Here is a 17639-nt window from a genome sequence, read left to right as displayed (position 1 = left end):
GGATGTGCCATCAATCACGAGAAAATTCAGGCGCCCTCCTAGATGCAGTTTGGCTCTGCCTCTACCCGCTAGAGGAATTCATCCTGGACTAGATAGAGGCTTTTGTTTTTCAAGCCCCCTATCACTAAAAAGTAGGCATAGATATTAATGGGCATCTTGGATCCACATCTGGGTATTAGATTATTAGAAGGGCATCAGAATTTGCATGCGGTCTAAACCAGCCACTGCCTCTGAAGTCTTGCAGACCACAGTGCCAGCCGCCCTTCCTCTGGATCCATATCACAAATCATAATATGAAGTGTGTCTCCTTAACTGCTGGTGACTGGAGACTTCTGGGAATTCCTGAGGGAGGGGAAAGGTTTAGCCTGTGGCTTCTAGTCCTGAGGATGCTCCCTTTGAATGGCAGCTACCAGCTGCTTGTGGAACCTAAGACAACAAGGGACATCAAGTACTTCGGGGTCCCAAGCTGTACAGCGGGAATCGGTCACGTTCAAACGAAAGCTAGCTCCACTGCTGAAGAGGAACTCCAGGGATCGGAAAGCTCAGCCCCACAAAAGTTGGTCCCGCCTCCGGTGCTGCGGAGGCCAACCTGGGCAAGGGCGCCCCCTGCAGGCTCCCGGCATCAGTGCCGGAGAAGCACGGTGGACTCTGAGCTGCCGCCGGGTTTGTGGGTGGCTTTGCCTCCCTCACTTTTAAAACCTCCAGCGGTGGCGGTCCCCTTACACCCTGCCTGGGGGGGGATACTTGGAGAGGAGAATGAGGGGCTTCTTCCCAGTGGCCAGAACCAAAGGCAGTACCGATGACTTGAACCTGGGATCTAGAGGGCAAAGAGGACTTTCCTTTATTCAAATTTCCAGGCAGTGATTTATGTTTAGGCCACTGGCTTGGCTGCCAGCTGTAGATTCCATTGACTGGCTGACAAAATTAAGCTCCTGGTTCCTCACGTGGATGCCATCAGATCCCTAGTGAAGAATCCCGTGGAACAAAGCTGTAGAGGTTCTGATAAGATGAGAGAGGCAGACAAGTGGTCACATGAACAGAGAGATTGTGGAGGAATGGTTGCTGCCCTGGCCTCGAGGAGGACCCAAGGTATTTAGCAGTCCACCCAGACGTGCTACTCACAGCAGCCCTGTGAGTAAAGAGCAAGCCTTGGCCTTTCCCTACCCTCTTCTGTGCCTGGAGGCACCGACCTAAAGGTAGGTTATATTTCACTGCTGCCCAGTCCATCAGAGCCAAAACTATGTTGTCACAATTAGTGCTGAATTCGGTAAAAGTTACCATTAAGGAGCTGCACAGAAAAACAGCATTCCTGATTTCTTAGCATCTGATTTGTCAAGAATGGGTGTATAATCTGAATATAAAATGGCCCTTCCAACTTGCCCATCTCCAAGTAAAGGAGGATGGAGGCATTGACTCCTCACGTTGTAGCGGAGGATTTTCACTGACTCAGGAACACGCATGAGGAAGCCTACAGTTCTATCACAAGGCATTTACTCTCCTAATTGCTTCCAACATACAACTCTATGGTGACCGACCAAAGAGTGAGTAACAATAACGGGGACAGCTGAGAGTCCCATCAATAAATTGACAAACCCCCAAGTATATCTGGTGATGCTACCTATGAAGGGATATGATAAATACAAATAAGGAATTTTGAACTTTGCTTTGATAAATACAAGTGAAGGATTGGGACAAAGAGTGGGAGAAAAAGGGACAACTAACAAGTAAACATTTGAGTCTAAACTAACAAGTAAAGATATGAGTCTAAAATGAAATTTCCCTCTACCTTTTTGGTTCTACGTGATGATGGTGACCAATCTGATGAAAATTCACTAAGTAAACTGGGACAGAAACTTATAATTTCACAATTCACCGGAAAGATGAAAAGTAAAAATGAAAATTCTTTTTAACTAAATGGTAAATTATGAACAAACTATCTGGGAATCAAATCATAAAGGGGAAAAGGAGGGAGGCCGGGGAAGTACTGAATATGACGATAAACACAAATTTACTACCATCAATTAAGAGATCTTTGATTGAATTTATTTTTTTCCAGATCAGAGCAGGGTTTTTTTTGTGGTTTGTTTGTTTGTTTTGTTTTGAGACGGAGTCTTGCTCTGTCACCCAGGCTGGAGTGCAGTGGCATGATCTCAGCTCACTGCAATCTCCACCTCCCGGTTCAAGCTATTCTCTTGCCTCGGCCTCCCTAGTAGCTGGGATTACAGGCACGCTCCGCCCTGCACATCTAATTCGTGTGTGTGTGTGTATTTTCCGTAGATACGAGGTTTCACCATGTTGGCCAGACTGGTCTTGAACTCCTGACCTCAAGTGATCCACCTGCCTCAGCTTCCCAAAGTGCTGGGATTACAGGCATGAGCCATCATGCCCAGCCTGATCCTGTTTTTTTTGTAATGGCACCTCCTAGTCAAAGATCAGCCCTCAATAAGCATGGGGTTATTCCTTCCAATAGGGAGCAGCACAAGCTACAACTCTAAGAGACTCCTCATGTAGCACTTGTGAACAGACTGAACCCAAAAGGAGCAGACTGGAATGTGTGTAGAGAATAGCCACACTCAATTAATGCTAATTAACACTCAATCATATAGTATTTGCAGACCATATAGGTGTAAACTCAACTATGGAAGAGTTCAACTATTAGCCATTGGTAAAAGCAATTGATGGAAACAAATGCCAATAAAAATTGGTGGGTAAAAATCCTAAATGACTGGGCCGGGCTTGGTGGCTCACGCCTGTAATCCCAGCACTTTGGGAGGCCGAGGCAGGTGAATCACGAGGTCAGGAGATCAAGACCATCCTGGTTAACACGGTAAAACCCAGTCTGTACTAAAAATAATACAAAAAATTAGCCAGGTGTGGTGGCGGGCGCCTGTAGGCCCGGCTACTCGGGAGGCTGAGGCAGGAGAATGGCATGAACCTGGGAGGCGGAGCTTGTAGTGAGCCGCGATTGCACCACTGCACTCCAGCCTGGGCGACAGTGCAAGACTCTGTCTCCAAAAAAAAAAAAAAAAAAAATTTGACTGGGTATCAGTTTTTAAGTACATGACTGCCCTTCGGTAGTTTTTAAAAAATGAACACATTTATCACTTGTCTACAGTAAGTTTGTTTAACTGACTCAATTTGGGAGCCTAGGAATTCTGTTCCTGCAGATTCTGACAGTGGGTGCCATATTGGATTACTTTTCTAACGGTGAGAAAATATAGGACAATTTTACCATCCAGGCAAAAGACCAAGTATCTTCTCTGAGAAATCTGACTAGACTAAGAGGAAAGACCAAAAGATATTGGCACTATAGATTTCCTGATGAAACATCCCAGACAGATCACCCCACAGAACATTTCATAATTGATAAGCTCTACTCATTATTTCAGAGCATTTCATCAGGTTGTTGGTCTCTCATTCTTAAAAGTGAACCAACAACAACAGATTGTAGTCTCTGATGTGAAAGACAGAGACCAAAACTAACAGAAAAAAAGAAATCTGGATAAAACAGAAACTTCACAGGAGGGAAGAAAACTTCAACAACAACAACAACACAAAAAAATCTCCACACCTATATTTGAAATCCTCAGATAAGATACTGAAACCTCAAAATAAGAAAAATATGTTGTTTCTGGCCGGGCGCGGTGGCTCAAGCCTGTAATCCCAGCACTTTCGGAGGCCGAGATGGGCGGATCACGAGGTCAGGAGATCGAGACCATCCTGGCGAACACGGTGAAACCCCGTCTCTACTAAAAAAATACAAAAAACTAGCCGGACGAGGTGGCGGGCACCTGTAGTCCCAGCTACTTGGGAGGCTGAGGCAGGAGAATGGCGTAAATCCGGGAGGCAGAGCTTGCAGTGAGCTGAGATCCGGCCACTGCACTCCAGCCTGGGCGACAGAGCAAGACTCCGTCTCAAAAAAAAAAAAAAGAAAGAAAAAAGAAAAATATGTTGTTTCAGAAAATAGTCAAGAAAAAAACTGAGTCCTTGGAAATTAAGAATGGAAACAAAAGGTGAAAAACTCATTAAAAGGATTGACAATAGAGTCCAGGATATCTCCCAGAAAAAAAAAGAGACCAAGAGGTAGAAATAGAAGAGAAAAGATAAGGAAAAGAGAAGACTAGCCTGGGAGTTCCAGGAAGAGAGAAAAGAGAAAAACAGAGAACATTCTTTTTTAAATAAATTCTTTAAAATTTCCCTAACCTGGTCGGGCATGGTGGCTCACACCTGTAATCCCAGCACTTTGGGAGGCTGAGGCGGGTGGATCATGAGGTCAGGAGATCGAGACCATCCTGGTTAACACAGTGAAACCCCGTCTCCACTAAAAATACAAAAAAATTAGCCGAGTGTGGTGGCAGGCACCTGTAGTCCCAGCTACTGGGGAGGCTGAGGCCGGAGAATGGTGTGAACCCGAGAGGCGGAGCTTGCAGTGAGCCGAGATCACGCCACTGCACTCTAGCCTGGGCGACAGAGCGAGACTCTGTCTCAAAAAATGAAATAGGCCGGGCGCGGTGGCTCAAGCCTGTAATCCCAGCACTTTGGGAGGCCGAGACGGGCGGATCACTAGGTCAGGAGATCAAGACCATCCTGGCTAACAGGGTGAAACCCCGTCTCTACTAGAATACAAAAAGCTAGCCGGGCGACGTGGCGGGCGCCTGTAGTCCCAGCTACTCGGGAGGCTGAGGCAAGAGAATGGCGTAAACCCGGGAGGCGGAGCTTGCAGTGAGCTGAGATCCGGCCACTGCACTCCAGCCCGGGGACAGAGCGAGACTCCGTCTCAAAAAAAAAAAAAAAAAAAAAAAAAGAAATAAAATAAAATAAAATAAAATAAAATAATTTCCCTAATCTTAGAAACACAGGTTTTCAGATTGAAAGGGCTCACTTAGTACCCATAACCAATATGGAAATTAACTCACGTCAAGTCACATTATCACGAAATTTCAGAATTCTATGGATAAAAAGATCCTTTACATTTCCAGAGACAGAAAAATAGATCATACATAAAAGATCAGAAATCAGAATGTCTTTAGATTTCTCAGTAGCAATACTGGAAGCTAGAAGACAATTGGGAAATGCCTTTGAAATTCTGGAGGAAAATTATTTTCAACCTAGAATTCTATACTCAGGCAAACTATCAATCAAGTGGGAGAACAGAATAAAAATCATTGCATGATTACAATAAATTCAAAAATGAACTTCTTATGCAACCTTTCTTGGGAAGCTATTGGAATATATGACCCACCAAAATGACGATGAATTCAAGAATGAAGAAGCTAAGGAGACAGAGGATCCAGTAAATGAAAGCTTCAACACAGGAGGAATGAAGGGCATCTTAAGGATATGGAGACTGGAAATTCCGAAGTAAAAGTGAAAAGAGCTTTGAGAATGTCAGCTGTGTACCAGACAGGAGTGGATCCAGGTCTTGTGGGGCCTGAAGCTTATACAATTTGAGGGTCCTCTTCTTAAAAGTAAAATGCAAAATTGCAAATACAAAATTAGGTATGAAAATGTATATTTATTTACAATGAAAAAAGAAATCACAACAAATTACAAAATTTTAAAAGCTAACAAAAATACCACAGACATCACAAAATCTAGAAAGATAGAATTTATTTATTTATTTATTTATTTATTTATTTATTTATTTATTTTGAGATGGAGTTTTGCTCTTGTTGCCCAGGTTAGAGTGCAATGGTGTGATCTCGGCTCACTGCAACCTCTGCCTCCTGGGTTCAAGCAATTCTCCTAGCTCAGCCTCCTGAGTAGCTGGATTACACGCCCAGCTAATTTTTTGTATTTTTAGTAGAGACGGGGTTTCTCCATGTTGGCAGGGCTGGTCTTGAACTCATTTGGCCTCCCAAAGTTCTGGGATTACAGGCGTGAGCCACCACGGCCAGTGGAAAGATAGAATTTTTAAATGAATTAAGTGCTTGATCCCTGTCTATAATACTTTTTTCCTTTATTTTTCAGCTATATACTTTTCCTCCAACAGTGTTTCATGAAAACCTTCAAACCTATAGGAAAGTTAAAAGAACTTTACAGGCTGGGTGCGGTGGCTCAAACCTGTAATCCCAGCACTTTGGGAGGCCGAGACGGGCGGATCACGAGCTCAGGAGATCGAGACCATCCTGGCTAATCCGGTGAAACCCTGTCTCTACTAAAAAATACAAAAAGCTAGCCAGGCGAGGTGGCGGGTGCCTGTAGTCCCAGCTACTCGGGAAGCTGAGGCAAGAGAATGGCATAAACCCGGGAGGCGGAGCTTGCAGTGAGCTGAGATCCGGCCACTGCACTCCAGCCTGGGCCACAGAGCGAGACTCCGTCTCAAAAAAAGAAAAAAAGAAAAAACTTCACAGTGAACACCATATACCTGTCACCTAAATTCTACACTTAACGTTTTGCTGGCGGGGCATGGTGGCTCACACCTGTAAGGCCAAGGCAGGTGGATCACTTGAGCTCAGGAGTTTGAGACTAGCCTGGTCAACATGGTGAGACCCCATCTCTACTAAAAATACAAAAATTAGCCAGATGTGCTGGCATGCACTTGTAGTCCCTGCTACTTGGGAGGCTGAGGTAGGAGGATGGCTTGAGCCCAGGAGGTGGAGGTTGCAGTGAGCCGAAATGGTGCCATTGCACTCCCACCTGGGCAACACAGCCAGACCCTGTCTCAATAAATAAATTAATTAAATAAGTATAGCAAAATTTTTGTTGTTGTTGTTGTTGTTGAGACAGGGTCTGGCTATATCGCCCAGGCTGAAGTGCAGTGGCACAATCTCAGCTGGGCTCAAGCCATCCTCCCACCTTAGCCTCCCAAGCAGCTGGGACTACAGGCGCACCTTTATAGTGCATATTCACTCTTGCACCCAGGGTGAATTACGACAGTAAGAGGTGGGAATATTTCTGGAGGCAATTCCTACTGGAATGGCTGACAATAACCCAACTTTATGTAGCTGTGACTGTGAACTACGTAAATAATCTAACTAAACCCATGCTAATAGATCTCCAATTTATTTCCCATTGGTCTGATCCCAAAACAGCAATGTGAGAAGAAATGTGACTGAGGAAAAGCTGGATAGGAAAGAGACAGCAGTTTAGCCAATCACAGTTAAAATATCTTACTTTGCAAATTTTATGAAACTTATGACCATGTGAATTCATTGCTGAGGCCAGTGAGGGCCCCGAAGCTTAACCTTTACTGGTTTTATGGGAAATCTACCTCTGGAACTAGGTCAACAGGGTAACCAATCCATTTTGGAGTAGGTCAGAAAACTCCAGGAGAGATCTCTACAAGATTGGGGAAAAAAAAAAAAAAAGCCAGGCATAGTGGCTCACACCTGTAATCCCAGCTACTGGGGAGGCTGGGGCACAAGAATTGCTTGAACCCAGGAGGCAGAGGTTGCAGTAAGCTGAGATTGCACCACTGCACTACAGCCTGGGTGACAGAGCAAGACTCTGTCAAAGAAAAGAAAAGAAAAAAGAAAAGAAAAGAAGAGAAAGAAAGATTTTTAAAATTTTGTTTTTTTAATCTTATTTTAAAAAGAGTGACAAAGACAGGGTCTCGCTTTGTCACTCAGACTGGAGTGCAGTGGAGCAATCTCAGCTCTTGCAACATCCGCCTCCCAAGCTCAAGAGATCCTCCCACCTAAGCCTCCGGAGTAGCTGGGACCACAGGTGTGCACCACAATGCTCGGCTAATTTTTTAAGGTTTCTGTAGAGACAAGGCCTCACTATATTGCCCAGGCTGGTCTCGAACTCCGGGGCTCAAGAAATCCTCCGGCCTTGGCCTCCCAGAGTGCTGGGATTACAGGCCTGAGCCACACGCCCGGCCCAAGATAAAATTTATAGACAACTGGATGTGTCTCGATACAATGGGAGATTTAGACAATTGACAGAGAATTCAAATTTCATTCCCAGGAGATAATTTATATCAACGACAACAGGCACAGAAAACAAAAAATGTTCTTCAGAACCTTTTTAGTTTATACTTATTTATATAAAGTATTTGTTTACTTTTTTATTGCCTGAGAGCTCTTTGTATACCAGCTGCTTTATACTATTCCTACTAGAGACTAGAGGAAAACCACTTTCAATGCCCCCCAGTGAGAAGAAAAAAGTTGCAATTGGCTGTCACCAAAGCCAATGTCCCTATAAAAGACGGAGGTGGGTAACCTTGTCCCCAAGAAAAGCAGAGTATGTCTATGGAGTTTAACCATGGGGATACAACTATCTTGATGTGACCCTCCTAAGAGAAAGACCTCTGTCCAGTGTTTTGAAACAATTCCAGGACAGAAAGTTCTCAATCTTTTACCCATGGCCTTTAAGAAAACCTGGCCAGGCTTGGTGGCTCACACCTCTAATCCCAACACTTCGGGAGGCCAAGGCAGTGGATGGCTTGAGGTCAGGAGTTCCAGACCAGCCTGGCCAACATCATGAAACCCTGTCTCTAAGAAAAATACAAAAATTAGCCAAGTATAGTGGCGAGTGTCTGTAATCTTAGCTACTCAGATGGCTGGAGGCAGAAGAATTGCTTGAACCCAGGAGGCAGAAGTTGCAGTGAACCAAGATTGCACCACAGCACTCTAGCCTGGGCAACAGAGCAAGATGGGAAAAGAGAGAGAGAGAGAGAAAGAGAAGGAAGGGAGGGGAGGGGAGGGGAGGGGAGGGGAGGGGAGGGAAAAGAAAAGGAAAGGAAGCCCAGCTAATTAGTTTAGGACCAGTCCAGGAGAAGGGAGACTGGGTTTTGGCCTAATATACACGAGCTAGGTTATTTTAATTAGGAAATAAATAATTAATTGGCCTAGAAATAGGCCTATAGGGGGAACAGCCTGGCTTGGGAAGAACATGAGCCTTGGAGTTGGTGAGACCAGATTTCAAATGCCAGTTCTGCTGCTGATCTAACAATGCAACTGAATTGATTAGCTGCTGTTACATACAAAATCACCTCAAAATTTAGTGACTTAAAAGAACAAGCATTTATTTAGATTACAATTCTGCAGGTCAGCAATTTGGGTCAGTGCTCCTGGTTTCCCTTCCCTCACATGCCTCTGAGGCAGAATAGGGTCTGGCGGTAGAGAACCTAAGGCCGATTCACACTGACTTCCTAGAACTAAATCTAAAGGAAAACCTCGTTTGCAGTGAGCTGAGATCGTACCACCGCACTCCAGCCTGGGTCAACCCCAAGTTTCCACACCCAAGTAACAAAATAAACGACAAAATAAATGACTCCCTTTGCAAGCCTCTCCTCCCCGCTACCACGCCCCGTTTTCTGCCTGGCAGCTGAAAAACTGAAAGTATCTCTGATTAGTCTCCTCCTGCAACCAATCAGGCTTGTCAAGGGCCAAGTCTTCGTTTGCATTGAAGTATAACTTTGTAACTTCAGCCTCTGATTGGTCACTTTTTGCAACCAATCAGACATTTGCATAGGGTGTAACTTGGCAACTGCACTTCAATCTCTGATTGGTTGCATTTACATAGCGTGTATGCCAAGTAACCAATGGAAAACCTCCAAAGGGTATTTAAACCCCAGAAAATTCTGTAACCAGGCCCTTCAGCTGCTTGCTCCCACAGTGTGGAGTGTGGTTTTTTGTTTTTTGTTGTTTTTGTTTTTTCTCAATAAATCTGTTTTTGTTGCTTCATTCTTGCTTTGTGCATTTTGTCCAGTTCTTTGTTCAAAGCACCAAGAACCTGGACACCCTCCACTGGTAACACCTTAAGCTACCCACAGGTCAACTAAGTGACCCTGCTTCTGGGAGTTGGCTGGCTGTCAGCTAGGTGCCCCTGTTCTCTTCCAAATGATCTCTCATCCCCAAGTGGGCTAACCTGGACTTGTTCACATGGAGAAAGCAGGGGAGTCCTAGAAAGGGTGGAAGCGTCCAAGGCCATATTTAGGGATCTAGGTTTAGAACTGTATACTGTCATTTCTATCACATTCTGTTCTCTAAAGCAAGTCATAAGGCCAGCCCAGATTCAAGGGGTGTTAAAACAGTTCCCACTTCTTGATAGAAAGAGTGGCTGAGTCACATTGCAAAGGGAGTGGAGACAGGAATGTCGTTAATTAGGGCCATAAAACTGCAATCTACCACAGTGACTTTGGCCAAGTTACCTTGCCTTTATGAGTCTCAGTTTCATTAAGTTTTTTTTGTTGTTGTTTTTGTTTCTGTTTTTGTTTCTGAGACAGAGTCTTGCTGTGTCACCTAGGCTGGAGTGCAGTGGCATGATCTTGGGCTCGTTGCAACCTCCGCCTCCTGAGTTCAAGTGATTCTCCCGCCTCAGCCTCCTGAGTAGTGGAATTACAGGTGCCCGCCACCATGCCTGGCTAATTTCTGTATTTTTAGTAGAGACAGGGTTTCACCATGTTGATCAGGCTGGTCTTGAACTCCTGACCTCAAGTGATGAACCTGCCTCGGCCTCACAAAGTGCTGGGATTACAGGCCTGAGCCACCACGCCCAGCCTATTTCATGAAGTTTTAACTGAAAATAATGGCACATATCTGAAACAATTTTAGTAAGGAATAGGAATAATATACCTATGCCTATTACTAGTGAGCATAGCATCTGTTAGTTTATCTGAAACGTATTGGCTAAAAACTGCAGCTATCTTATTCTTCTTGGTTCAAGTCAAGTTCTTTTCACTCTCAGGGCCTTTGCAATTGCTGTTTCTTTTTGCCTGGAATGCTCTCATTTCAGATTTTCACATGACGGGTTCTTCTCACTCAGTACTCAGCTCAACTCCCCACTTCTCGTACACACCTCCCTGACCAACCTATCTAATGCCCTTACCTCCATTTTCACCTTCACTTTTTATATATTTATTGCCTTTTAACTCTTGTCAATATCAAAAAAATTATGTAATATATTCTTTTTTTTTTTTTTTTTTTTTTTTTTTTTTTTTTTTTTGAGACGGAGTCTCGCTCTGTCTCCCAGGCTGGAGTGCAGTGGCCGGATCTCAGCTCACTGCAAGCTCCGCCTCCCGGGTTCCCGCCATTCTCCTGCCTCAGCCTCCCGAGTAGCTGGGACTACAGGCGCCCGCCACCTCGCCCGGCTAGTTTTTTGTATTTTTTTAGTAGAGACGGGGTTTCACCGTGTTAGCCAGGATGGTCTCGATCTCCCGACCTCGTGATCCGCCCGTCTCGGCCTCCCAAAGTGCTGGGATTACAGGCTTGAGCCACCGCGCCCGGCCAAAATTATGTAATATATTCTTTAGCTTACTTTTTTATTTTTGAGACAGGGTCTTGCTTTGTTGCCCAGGTTGTAGTGCAGTGGCATGATCCTGACTCACTGCAACCTCTGCCTCCTGGGCTCAAGGAATCCCCCCACCTCAGCCTCCCGAGTAGCTGGGACTACAAGTGTGTGCCACCACGCCTGGCCAATGTTTGCATTTTTTGTAGAGACAAGGTTTCGCTATGTTGCCAAGGCTGGTCTCGAACTCCTGAGGTCAAGCAGTCCTCCTACTTTGGCCTTCCAAAGTGCTGGGATCACAGGCATGAGCCACCACACCCAGCCCAGCTTATTTTTTTATTGCTTGTCTCTCCCACTAAAGTGCAAGCTCTGTGAAAGGAGTAGCTTTGCCTGTTGTGTTTATTGATGTATATCCCAAAAACAAAAATGTGATTGGTACTTAGCAGGAGTGCAAAAATATTTGTTCAATTAATTTCTTGGCTGATTGATGGATGAATAAATATGGCATTAGGTTGGGCTCTGAGGAAATGGCATATAGATTGGTTACTTTTGTAGGGGGAGAAATAGGAGGTTGAGTAAATATTTGAAGTTTGAGGTCATAACTAGGTCCAGTGAGAGGCCACAGTAGAGAACCTTAAGCAGAGAGGGGGCCCTGAATGCCTGTGAGTGACAAGTGGTACCCAAATAGGCCTTTTTTAATAGTCCTGTAGACTCTGAGCCTCACTCTGCACCTTTTGCCCTTTTATCGTTTACATTATTCCTTTTGACTTAGCACATTTCCTTGTAGAATTTATCCTTTGGCTATACTTTAAAAGATTTTGCCAAGCTATATGAACAAGGAATTTCATTCAATTTTTTTTTTTTTTTTTGAGACAGAGTCTCACTCTGTCATTCAGGCTGGAGTGCAGTGGCATGATCTTGGCTCACTGTAGTCTCGACCTCCTGGACTCAAGTGATCCTCCTTCCTCAGCCTCCCATGCAGCTGGGACCACATATGTGCACCACCACAACTGACTAATTTTTTTATATTTTGTAGAGACAGGGTCTCACTTCATTGCCCAGGCTTGTCTCGAACTGTAAGGCTCAAGTGACCGTCTTGTCTTGGGCTCCTGAAGTGTTGGGATTACAGGCGTAAGCCACTGCACCTGGCCAAAAGGAACACTTAAGAACAAAAAAGTTCTCTTAGAAATTTAAATTGTGAAAACTCTGAATAAGAGGAGTCCCAGAGAGAACAAATAAAATAAATGGGAAGAAGTTATCAAGGAATAATTTCAAAAAACTTTCCAAGAACTGGACATAAGCTTCTAGATGGAAAGAGCCCTTTCATAGCCAGCACAATGGTTTTAAGTAGAAATAACGTTATGGCAAGTCATTGGGAAATTTTAGAGCAACAGGAACAAAGAAAGAATCCTATAAACTTCCAGGAGGAAACACAAAGACTGCAGAATCAGAATGGCACTGGATGCCTCATCCTTTAAAATGTTCATTTAAGGTTACGTTTATTGTATTTTCACCCAATATTTCTAGGTATTTGTGTTGAGAATGGTGCTGCCATATTTCCTGAATAGCTAAAATGTGAGTTCCATGAAGGCAGGGATCCTCTTTTTTCACATATGTATCCATGTTCCTAGAACAATGTCTGAAATGTATTGAGTACTCCATAAATACTTGTTAAATGAATAAATAAAGTAGAAACTCACATTGATGTTTTAACGCAATAATGCCTCTTTTTTTTTTTTTTTTTTTTTTGAGACGGAGTTTCGCTCTTGTCCTCCAGGCTGGAGTGTAATGGCGTGATCTTGACTCACTGCAACCTCCACCTCCCAGGTTCAAGCAATTCTGCTGCCTCAGCCTCCCAAGTAGCTGGGATTCAGGTGCCTGCCACCACGCCCAGCTGATTTTTGTATTTTTAGTAGAGGAGGGTTTCACCATGTTGAACAGACTGGTCTCAAACTCCTGAGCTCAGGCTATCTGCCCGCCTTGGCCTCCCAAAGTGCTGAGATTACATGATGCAGGTTCCTGGCCTGCATCATAATGTATTTAACCTTATTGATGAGCTCAGTGGCTCTTTCCAATGCTTCAGGTGATTTAAATAATACTGAATGATGGCCGAGAGCAGTGGCTCACACCTGTGATCCCAGCACTTTGGGAGGCCAATGAGAGCGGATGACTTGAGGTCAGGAGTTCCAGACCAGCCTGGCCAATATGGTGAAGCCCTCTCTCTATTGAAAAAAAAAAATTAGTTAATTAGTTGGGTGTGGTGGCAGGTCCCTGTAATCCCAGCTACTCAGGAGGCTGAGACAGAAGAATCAGTTGAACCTGGGAAGTGGAGGTTGGAGTAAGCTGAGATCATGCCACCCCACTCCAGTTTGCATGACAGAATGAGACAGAATGAGACTGTCTCCCCCCCAAAAAAAAAAAAAAAAAAAAATTTGAGTGACATTCCTTGGTGACAGAGCAAAACTTTGTCTAAAAACAAACAAACAAACAAAAAAACTCCTTTTCCCTAGACTCCTATACTTCTTTCTTGGATATAAAATCTTTGCTTATCTCCTCCAGTGATTTCAATAACATTTGTAAAAGTTCTTTCCAACTTTCTGACTTCTTCCTTTGTCATTTTTGTTTTAGTCTCTCTTCCACAGGCTTTGCTCAAATATCTGTACACAACTGCCTGTCTATTCATATTTAAGAATGACTTACTAAAAATATGATTAGAAGTTTCATGCATGGGTGGGGTGAACTGACTATACCATTTTATTTTATTGGAGTCTTATCCTCTACAGATTTTTTTTTTTTTTTTTTTTTTTTTTTTTTTTTTTTTGAGACAAAGTTTCACTCTTGTTACCTAGGCTGGAGTGTAGTGGTGCAATCTTGGCTCACTGCAACCTCCATCTCCTGGATTCAAGCGACTCTCACGCTTCAGCCTCCCAAGTAACTGGGATTACAGGTACCTACCACCATGCCCAGCTTTTTTTGTATTTTTAGTAGAGACGGGGTTTCATCATGTTGGCCAGGCTGGTCTTGAACTCCTGACCTCAGGCGATCCACCTGCCTCGGCCTCCCAAAGTGCTGGGATTACAAGCATGACCTCTACAATTTTTTGGTGGTGGGATAGTCTACCACTCTGGAGAAGACCCTCCCAAACTCTTGCCTGGGAGGTATAAGCCTGGCCACTAAGGTTTTCAGAGCCAAATGGGGAAACAGGCTAGGTTATCACTGTTCACTATGTAGACTTTGATTTACCTCTCTTGAATGCAGTGCAGTATCCCTGTCCTCAGCTGTGTCTGGTGTCTCCCAGTCAAAAGGCCCTCAAGTGTAGTCACTCGAGAGGATGAAGCTCCAGTCTTCTTCCAGAGTAGGAAATGAGATATAACTTCTTGCTATACAGACTTTCAAACAATAAGCTTGCTTTTGGCATTATCTTCACCCACTTTCAGAGTTACATGGTGCCTCAAATGTTTAAGTCTTTCAGGGTTCTGCATATTAATTAGCTTGACTCTTAGTGTCTCTACTGCTAGCCGAGGTTTCAGCATTCTCTTAGTTACTTCTCAACCACTTGCTTTCCACCAAACTTTGGTGCTGTCATCCTCTCTTCTTTTCTTTGTTTCTCCCTTTACTGTCATGAGGTATTCAATCTGCCACATTTAACTGGAAGTTGGGGCTTAGCTTTTAATGCCCCCATGGGAACAGAAAACAAGACCCTGGGTCAAAGAAACATTGGAATTGAAACTGAGATCCCCTACATAAAGCCAGGGCTTTGAAAGCAATGTAGTATCAGTGAAAGGGTAGACTAGAAAAAAACCCCACCAACTGGCATACCAAAATGACAAAGAAGCTCTTTACCTTGACTCTGAGTAGGAAAAAGAACTCTCCTTAAAAATTTATAGACAGGCCGGGCACTATGGTTCACACCTGTAATCCCAGCACTTTGGGAGGCTGAGGCGGGTGGAACACCTGAGGTCAGGAGTTCAAGACCAGCCTGAACAACATGGTGAAACCCCATCTCTATTAAAAATACGGCCGGGCGCGGTGACTCAAGCCTGTAATCCCAGCACTTTGGGAGGCTGAGACAGGTGGATCACAAGGTCAGGAGATCGAGACCATCCTGGCTAACACGGTGAAACCCCGTCTCTACTAAAAAATACAAAAAACTAGCCGGGTGAGTTGGCGGGCGCCTGTAATCCCAGCTACTCGGGAGGCTGAGGCAGGTGAATGGCATAAACCTGGGAGGCGGAGCTGCAGTGAGCTGAGATCCGGCCACTGCACTCCAGCCTGGGCGACAGAGCGAGACTCCGTCTCAAAAAAAAAAAAAATAAATAAATAAATACAAAAATTAGCCAGGCGTGATGGCGCATGTCTATAATCCCAGCTATTTGGAAGGCAGCTATGCTCACCACTATACCACCAACGCATCTAATCCCAGCTACCTGGGAGGCTGAGGTATGAGAATCACTTGAATCTGGGAGGCAGAGGTTGCCATGAGTCAAGATCGCACCATTGTACTCCAGCCTGGGCAACAAAGTGAGACTCTGTCTTGAAAAAACAAACAAAAATTATAGACAGAGAAATGGCACACAACTGAATTAATACCATTAGGGAATCTTAAGCCTAGAAACTGATGTAAAATTGGTCCTAGATATAGGATACTCCTAGAGTGTCTGGTCCTGAGTATATGATGTTTTCTAGGTTGTCTGGCCTTGCAGAAGCAAATGAAAAAGTATTTTGAAAGTATTAATACATGGAGAGTCCCACCACTAATGCTACTAATGCTAAGTGAAGATGATCTCCAAATTCATAATTATGACACACAAAGGAAACAATCTTTTTTTTTTTTTTTGAGTCAGGCTCTCATTCTTTCACCCAGGATAGAGTTCAGTGATACAATCATAGCTCACTACAGGCTTGAGCTCTCAGCCTCAAGTGATCCTCCCTGCCTCAGCCTCCCAAAGTAGCTAGGACTACAGACATGGGCCACCATGCTCAGCTGATTTTTAAATTTTTTTGTAGAGATGGGGTCTTGCTATGTTGCCCAGGCTGGTCTCAAACTCCTGGCCTCAAGTTATCCTCCAATCTTGGCCTCCCAAAGTTTTGGGATTACAGGTGTGAGCCACCATGCTCGACCTGAAACAATTTTAGGAAGCAAATTATGTTAAGAACAGAAATTGCCTTTACTGTCTATGTTAATGACTTAAATTCTATGTCAGGACACCTCAAGAGATGTTGTTTTTGCTTCTAGGCTGGGACAATCCCAGTTTTCTTCCAGGTTGACTCTGTCCTGAGTGGATCAGTGTAAGGAAGTTGGGCAAAAAAAGAAAAAAAAATACACAGAAGAATATTTCAAGATATCTCATTATAAATATCTGTACAGATATGTGCATACTTTTTTCTGGACAGAATCATGAGAAAGTGTTAAAAATGATTTTCTTTGGGGAGAGGGATTTGGGGTAAGAGGAATAGGAAGTTTTCAATTTCCCTTTTTTAAAAGATTCCTTTTCAGTTTGAATTTGATGTTATACATATATATTACTTTTAAAAAGTGATAACAAGGCTTAATTGTATTGTGAGGTTACAGGGATACAGACAATTTCTTATTTCCTTTTTTAAAAAACTGGTTAATATCATAGTATTGGTTTAAAAAAATCCCAAAACAACATAAACATAAACATGTCCTAAACCTGGTCTGGCTCAGAACTTTTCCCCCCATATGTAATTTACAACCTACTTCTGGGAATAAATTAACACACTTGACAAAAGGTGTAAACGATTTTCTGACAAACTCTAGAGATTGAAGACTTCGTAGAAGCCCAGTTACCCAGCTGTCAGTCAAGAGTCTAATTACCTTTAACTAAACACGGTTTTCTTTGATAGCTAGTCTAACAAAGTTTACCTCTTTTTTTTTTTTTTTTTCTTTTTTGATACAGGGTCTCAGCTGTGTCACGCAGGCTGGAGTGCAGTGGGCCGATCAGAGCTCACGATGGCCTCAACTGCCTGGGCTCAAGCAATCCTCCTGCCTCAACTTTCTGAGTAGCTGGGAACTACAGGCGTGCCACCACACCCGGCTAATTTTTTGATTTTTATCAAGAGAGTCTCGCTATGTTGTCCAAACTGGTCTCAAACTCCTGGGCTCAAGCAATCTGCCCCCCTCGACTTCCCAAAGTGCTGGGATTACAGGCATGAGCCACCAAGCTTGGTCTGATTATCTGTAGAAATTAAATGTCTTTATCAAGAGTAAATCTTTGAATTGGCCTAATAGACTCTTTTTCCTTTGCAGCAAGATTTGTGATAAAGTTTGTAAGTGGTCATTACTAAAGTGTTTGAAAAAAATTTTTAAACATGTTTTAAATCTTCAAAAAGCTGGGTAATGTTTACCTCCATTACTTGTATAAAAGATGAGGGTTCGATGGATGACAGGACATAGAACCACAGGAATAGAATGTAATTCATTCATTCCTTTGACAAGTATT

The 17639-nt window shown here is 43.6% G+C and overlaps 1 long non-coding RNA gene across 1 annotated transcript; it reads left to right on the top strand.

The window, feature by feature from the left end:
• The first annotated feature begins 357 nt into the window (after positions 1-357).
• Positions 358-17416, top strand: LOC144340352 (uncharacterized). The gene is made up of 2 exons (XR_013416392.1): positions 358-1196; positions 17097-17416. It is a non-coding gene; the product is annotated as an uncharacterized LOC144340352 (long non-coding RNA).
• The last annotated feature ends 223 nt before the right edge of the window (positions 17417-17639 follow it).

This window comes from Macaca mulatta, chromosome 4 (assembly GCF_049350105.2).
Source record: "Macaca mulatta isolate MMU2019108-1 chromosome 4, T2T-MMU8v2.0, whole genome shotgun sequence".
In the NCBI taxonomy this organism is placed as follows: domain Eukaryota; kingdom Metazoa; phylum Chordata; class Mammalia; order Primates; family Cercopithecidae; genus Macaca; species Macaca mulatta.
The sequence above is the reverse complement of the archived record's forward strand: the minus strand, read 5'-3'. Positions and strand labels throughout refer to the sequence as shown.